The sequence below is a fragment of the Leptonychotes weddellii genome, chromosome 8 (assembly GCF_054177405.1).
Source record: "Leptonychotes weddellii isolate Sample4059 chromosome 8, ASM5417740v2, whole genome shotgun sequence".
Lineage (NCBI taxonomy): Eukaryota > Metazoa > Chordata > Mammalia > Carnivora > Phocidae > Leptonychotes > Leptonychotes weddellii.
In genome coordinates this window covers 115,430,964-115,437,493 of record NC_138376.1, presented here as the reverse complement: position 1 = coordinate 115,437,493, position 6,530 = coordinate 115,430,964, and positions in this window count along the sequence as shown.

Below are 6,530 nucleotides of genomic sequence, written 5' to 3'. Positions count from 1 at the left end.
ATGCTGGGGATGAGAATAAGAAGGTGGACAGCTAGCCACTACTTATCAGCAAAACCATATGAGCACTTAAAGGTTGGCATCCATTCTGATGGGTTGGGTGTTCATGCCGTATCTGCTGTTGAATATTTTTTTTAACATTTATTTACTTTAGAGAGAGAGTGAGCATGAGTGGGAGAGGCAGAGGGAGAGGGAGAGAGAATCTCAAGCAGACACCATGCTGAGCGCGGAGCCCGATTCTGGGCTCAATCTTACCACCTTGAGATCACGACCTGAGCCGAAACCAAGAGTCCAAGAGTCGGATCCTCAACGTGACTGCACCACCCAGGTGCCCCCCATTGTTAAATATTTTGAATACCACCACTGGATACAGCAATAAATAAGTTCCTGCCCTTGTGGACCATATATCTTCATTTGAGGACAGAGTCAATTGAAAAAAAGCAGCTGATACACAATTCAGGCAGTGATAAGAGCCATAATACAAATAAAACAGGGTACTATTATGAGGGTAACATCTTTTCTGCTTCTTATCTTGTATTTAGTTTGCTGTATGAAGATATTTGATTTTGGATTGAGTGAACATAAATAGAAGTTAAAAGCAAACTTGAATAAATAACAACAACAATTCACGATGCTGAGTTGGAGGCTAATTTAGGCATGGTGATTGGGGAAGGCATTTCTGAAAAGGTGATATTTAAGCGGGGATCTAGCATCAGGAGGGAGCCAGCCTCTGAGAGGAGGCCTTCTCGTGGAGAGAGAACAGCTTCTGTGAAGGTCCTACACAGGAATAAGGTTGGTATGTTTGGGGAATGGAAAGAAGCCCAGTGTGTGGGAGCACAATGGGTGAGGGACAGACAGGTGTACGCAGGCGGTTGGAAGGGAGGACATGGCTGATTCATGCAGGGCTCTCAAAAGGTTTGAATTTACTGTAAGTCTCAAGGAAGCCGCTGAAGGCTTTTAAGCAGGAGAGGGACATGGTCTGATTTGTGTTCTTAAAAGATCATGTTGGTTGCAATGTGGAGAATAGATTCCAAGAGGGCAAGGTGGGATGCAGGGAGACCGGATGGGAAGTTTTTACAGTAGTCTGGAGACTGATGGCCTGGACCATGCACATAGCCATGGCAAGGAGGGAAGTGAATTGCTTTGGGATATATTTTGGTTATGGAGTTGACAGGTAACTTGGACGAGTTAGAGAGGGGGAGGGGTCGTTTGCTTCCTAAGTTTCTGGCCTGAGCAATGGAGATGGAAATGACTGGGGAAAAGCAGATTTACATGAAACTCTGCTTCGGACATGTTAAGTTTGAGATGACTGTTGAACGTTGGGCATTTAAGTCAATGCACTTTCACGTGTGAGGCCCATAGTGTGCAAAGTGAACCACATAGATAGCATAATGAAAACCATAGTCAGAGGATTAGAAAGGATTTCTTAAGGCTATTGCTCTGGAAGTATGATTAAATATGAACTTCCAAGGAAACCTGAAGGTGATTATTAATGTTGGAAACTAAAATTTCTGCGGGAGAATAGTAGAAGGTGCACAGGGGAGTCAGGTGAGAGCCAGCTCACAGAAGACCCTGTAGGGAGATGATGGGGAACCACTGAAGGGATCTGAATAGAGAATGCTGTGACCACACTGAATTCTTCAAAGATAATTCTGGAACATTATGCAGGGGAGATTGGAGGGCAGTGAGGCTGGAACAGGGTGAACAATGAAGACTTACTGCCAACAGTCCAGGTGGGAGATGATGAAGGCTGGAAATCAGCCAGTGACCCTGTACAAGAAGAGGGGGGAGCAGATTCAAAAGATTTTCAAAAGATAGATTCAACTGACTTGGGGATTTTTTTGGCTGTGAGAGTGGGTGAGGCGTCCTCACTGGGTCAGTTTTGTTAGCCTAGGTGCCTGGGTAGATGTTGGGGCCATTAAATGAGATCCAGAGCACAGGTCCTTGAGGGCAGGGTGGATCTGACCCTATCTTGTTTTTCCTGTGCTAATCCCAGAGCCCCTTTTCAGTCTGAGAAGCTGACTTGCTTTAGCACTTCCTCAAAGTGCTTCCTCATTCAAGAAAGTCTTGTTGAACGAATTAGTAGAGAGCTAAGGGTTCAACCTAGGGGAATGCCAACATTGAAGAAGTAGACATTCAAGAGACTTGGTAGGTGGCAGGAGAACCAGAAATCAGGGGACCCAGAACCAGCAGAGGATAAATTAATAAAGAGGTAGAAAGTGAGGGAGTGGCCCAAGGCAGGACGAGATGCCAAGGAGAAGTCAAATGAAATAAGAACTTACAAGTGTTCTCTGGGTTAGGGCATCGGCGGCATCATTAGCCAGTGCTATTTCCGTGGTGTGGTGAAGGTGCAAGTCAGGTGGTGACCGGGGGAGGGACAAACAGTTAGGACAGGAAATGGAAAATACTCGGTTAAAAAAACTTGTGGGCAGTGTGGTCAGAGAATTGAGAGATTTCCCACCCAGTTTCTCTGTTTTCTCTGTGAATTAGGAGGAGACAGATAATGTCCTGAGCTTGAGGAAGCAGCATGGAAGATTAAAGATCAGTGGTGAACTGTAAAGACAGGGAGTTTTAAAAACTCAGCTCTGAGCAATGGAAGACTTTGGTACTCATTTCGATCTCATCCTGACCTCTAGAGTTGTCCTTTAAGGAAAAACCTCCCTGCCCAAGAGACTTGAGTTTGAACTCAAGTTCACTGATGTGTGGAGATGTGAACTCCTCTCCCTCCGATCGCAGAATGATTCTCTGTCAGAACTCAGAATTAATCCTGTGAGAGAACCCTGGTGCTTGCCATTTACCTCGGCACCATCAGACGTCCATTTCAATTAGTATTCCAGGTCAGGCCCGTTGGTTGTTTTCAATTTGTACAGTTGATTTGCTTTAGCACTTCTATTAAACACAAAAGAGCTTGGGACCCCTGGCCATTGCTGACACCAGTGGAGACTGGGGAGGGCTGTGAGGCATTCTAAGTGCTGTCCTTCAGAAGGAGATGTTAAACTTGTGTTTCTCCTGATAGATTTTGGTAGCTGTCCAGAGAAAAGTTAAAGTTCCCATTGCCTTTTCCAGAAAGAGTAATGGGGAGCCCTTGTGTTCCAGCCAACAATCCCTCTTCTCAATAAAACAAATAGGTTCTAATGTTGGCAGATTTCTGAGCTGTTGCTGAGAACATAAAGGCTGCTCTGTCTTTTTCTGTGGTAAATATACAGCAAGTATTTAACTCATTACTAGATAAATCACGCTGAGATGGATCAGAGTGTCTGGTACTGGTTTCTAATTTTTTTAAAACATTGATTAATACATTCCTCCTTTCTTTTTTTTTTCAAATGTTCCTTTCCCCCCAGCTTTACTGAGGCATAATTGACAAGCAGAATTATAATCTATTTAAAGCGTGCGAAGTGGTGGTTTGGTAAATTTCTCCTTTCTTGACTAACTCAGTCCCGTAAAGAGACACAAATATATTTAGTAAGAGCAATTTAAATAAGGCAACTGATTAGAGCAATGAGATGATTAAAGAAATGTGGTGAGATGTGGTGAGAGTCTTAGTGTTCACCCAGTGGTCTGGTGCTTCTCCACATTTCCCTGTTCTCATGGGCCTGGGTGGGTCATAGACTCACTCTGGCTGATGAGAAGATGGGCAGAATTGAGCTAAGCCATTTCTAGGTCTGGCACTTAAAATCATCCCACAGGATTCTCTAACTTTCTTTCTCCCTTTTTTGATGACCATGGAGGTCGTGTGTTCCAGTTGGCATGTATTTAAGATGGAACACAGCCACCCATTCATATCAGACATGTGATCAAGAAATAAATTTTTATTGTGCTGTTATTGAAATTTCTGGATTTTATTGTTACTTTAGCAAAACTTAACCTACCAAATGGTATCACCTTATCAGGAAAAACAAGGTCTTTTACAAGTCCTCAGAGATAGCTGACATGAAAGGAGACGGGGGGTATACCTATCTTAGAGCTGTCTGCAAAGATCTGCCTTGCCTTAAGGTCATAGTTTATATACCTGTAGAAATTTCCAGAGGTGTTCACATTGAGTTATTGTGGATCATAGCCCCCAGTGATAGGCTTCCGACAAGAAGCCAAGGTGGCTTTCCTTTAAGGCTACAACCTGATAGCAGTCAAACGAATGACAGTTAATGTATAATTTACTCATGTGCGGGAATTTCCCAAAGCCACTCTAGCTATGAGTAAACTGTAGTTGTGATCATAATAACCTCTCATATGTCTCTATCTCTTTTTGCTGCCTGCTGGTGTAGACCCTGGGAAAATCTCTTCAAGTGTTACTGGTGAGGTGTGTGTGGGGAGATGTTTCCTAGAGAAAGCCTCCCATGTCGTGATAAACAAGTCTGGCTATCTATAGCTGTCCTATGGCATGCCCCATTTTTTTCTCCTTGCCAGCCTCCTCCACTGGGTCCTACCATTTCTGCCAGGTGTTTCTTCCTGCTTGGCTTGCACCTTGCTACCGCTGAGTATGTGTGAGGGACCATCCATAGTTGGGCGTTAAGGAAGGAGATAAAATAAAACCACTGTATTGGAAATACACTTACGCTTCTTCCTCTTAATTTCTCAACTTCGGGTAGTATCTATTGCCTGTCCACTAAGAAAGATGAAGCGTTTTGCATCCTTACAACTATTATTTACCACATGCCTTCCTTGTGAGAGTTGTACTGCATTTGCTGGGGACGAAGGGAGAGGTGAACCCTGCCCACCTATCCCGTCGGCAGTCCTTCCCACAGTTACCCTGATGGCTGCCCCTTGGTCCACTCCTGTTCTCCACTGGCTGACTCAGAGCTTGGCAGCTCTTGAAGCTTGTGTCAGTCAAGAGTCTTGTCAGGAAAACAGAACTCGTGCCAGGTAGTTCTATAGAGGAAATTTAATTAGGGGAACTAATTACAAAGATCTTGGGAGAGCTGACAGATAAAACAGAATGGTGCAACAACTCGGATTTTAGAACAAGAGGAGCGTGAGGGCAAAAGATCTTCAGAGTTTAGCAGCCCAGGCTCTCCCTTGCCGGGTGCTGGAACACCAGAGTCAGGTCACCCAGGCGGAGCAAGGCCTTTTGGTAGGAACTGGAATGGTGGAGTAGATGTAGCTACTGATGGAGAGTAGAGTAAGAGGGGGAGAAATACCCTGCCTTCTTCCTTCCTCCCCCATCTATGTGGGAGTTCTAACCCTCAGTATCTCAGAATATGACCTTATTTGGAAATAGAGTCATTGAAGATGTAATTAGTTAGGTTAAGATGAAGTAATACTGGAGTAGGGTGGGCCTTTGGTCTAGGGGGACTGGTGTCCTTAGAAGAAGAGGAAAGACACAGAGACTCACAGGGAGAACACCACGGAACAGCAGAGGCAGAGACTGGAGTTACACATCTGTGAGGCAAGGAAGATGGAGGATGGCTGATTGTCACAGAAGCTAGAAGAGAGGCATGAACAGATTCTCCTTCACAGACCTCAGAGGGAACCAACCCTGCTGACACCTTGATTTGAACTTCTAGCTTCCAGAACTGTGAGAAAATGCATTTGTGTTGCTCTAAGCCACCCAGTTTATGGTGCTTTATTACAGCAGCCCTAAGAAATGAACACGGATGAGCAGGCGCTTCTTCTGGAAGGAGCGCTCTCAGCTCTTAGGTGTACTCTGGGCTCCTACTTTCTCAGCAATGTTTTTATATCAATATGATCCCATATACTTCCTGGTTTTCATAAATATGTCAAATCGCTGGTCCACTGCACTCAGGACTGTGATGGACTTATTTATTCTATTTATTTATTCTACTTTGTTTAAGTGTCATTTAAATGGAATTCCATGAAGAAGAGCAGGAGAACGTAGGCACTCAATCTGCCATCCTACAGCAGAGCCCTATTGCCTGATGTGGCCAGGTTCAATGATGGGGGCACCCTTGCCTCCTCCTCCCCAGAGATGGGGTCTTCCAGCCACACATGTAATGAATAGAAGGCACATCAACTACAAAACAAGGACTTGGATAAGATAAATCAGTACATCCGCTTTATTGAAGATGGACCTTTGAATTTTTACTTCCCAATTGATATAATTATCAGAATGATTGGAATGCTGGGATTTATCTATAAAGACATATATCTTATCTGTAAGAGACCTGGGATGCCTTTCCTTAAGCTTTATATTATTGACTTACCATAGTTTATTGTTAATGCTTTTGAGAACAATATTATTTAATGTTCTCTATAAATAACTAGTGTTGGATACTATCTTCTGCTCCTCCCAGTAGCTAACCAAATTCTGTGTTTCTAGGACTTCCAAGGACTTTTAAAAAGCAAACAACAATGGGGCGCCTGGGTGGCTCAGTCGTTAGGCGTCTGCCTTCAGCTCGGGTCGTGATCCCAGGGTCCTGGGATCGAGCCCCGCATTGGGCTCCCTGCTCGGTGGGAGGCCTGTTTCTCCCTCTCCCACTCCCCCTGCTTGTGTTCCGGCTCTCGCTATCTCTCTCTGTCAAATAAATGAATAAAATCTTTAAAAAAAAAAAAAAAGCAAACAACGATGAAAACAACAA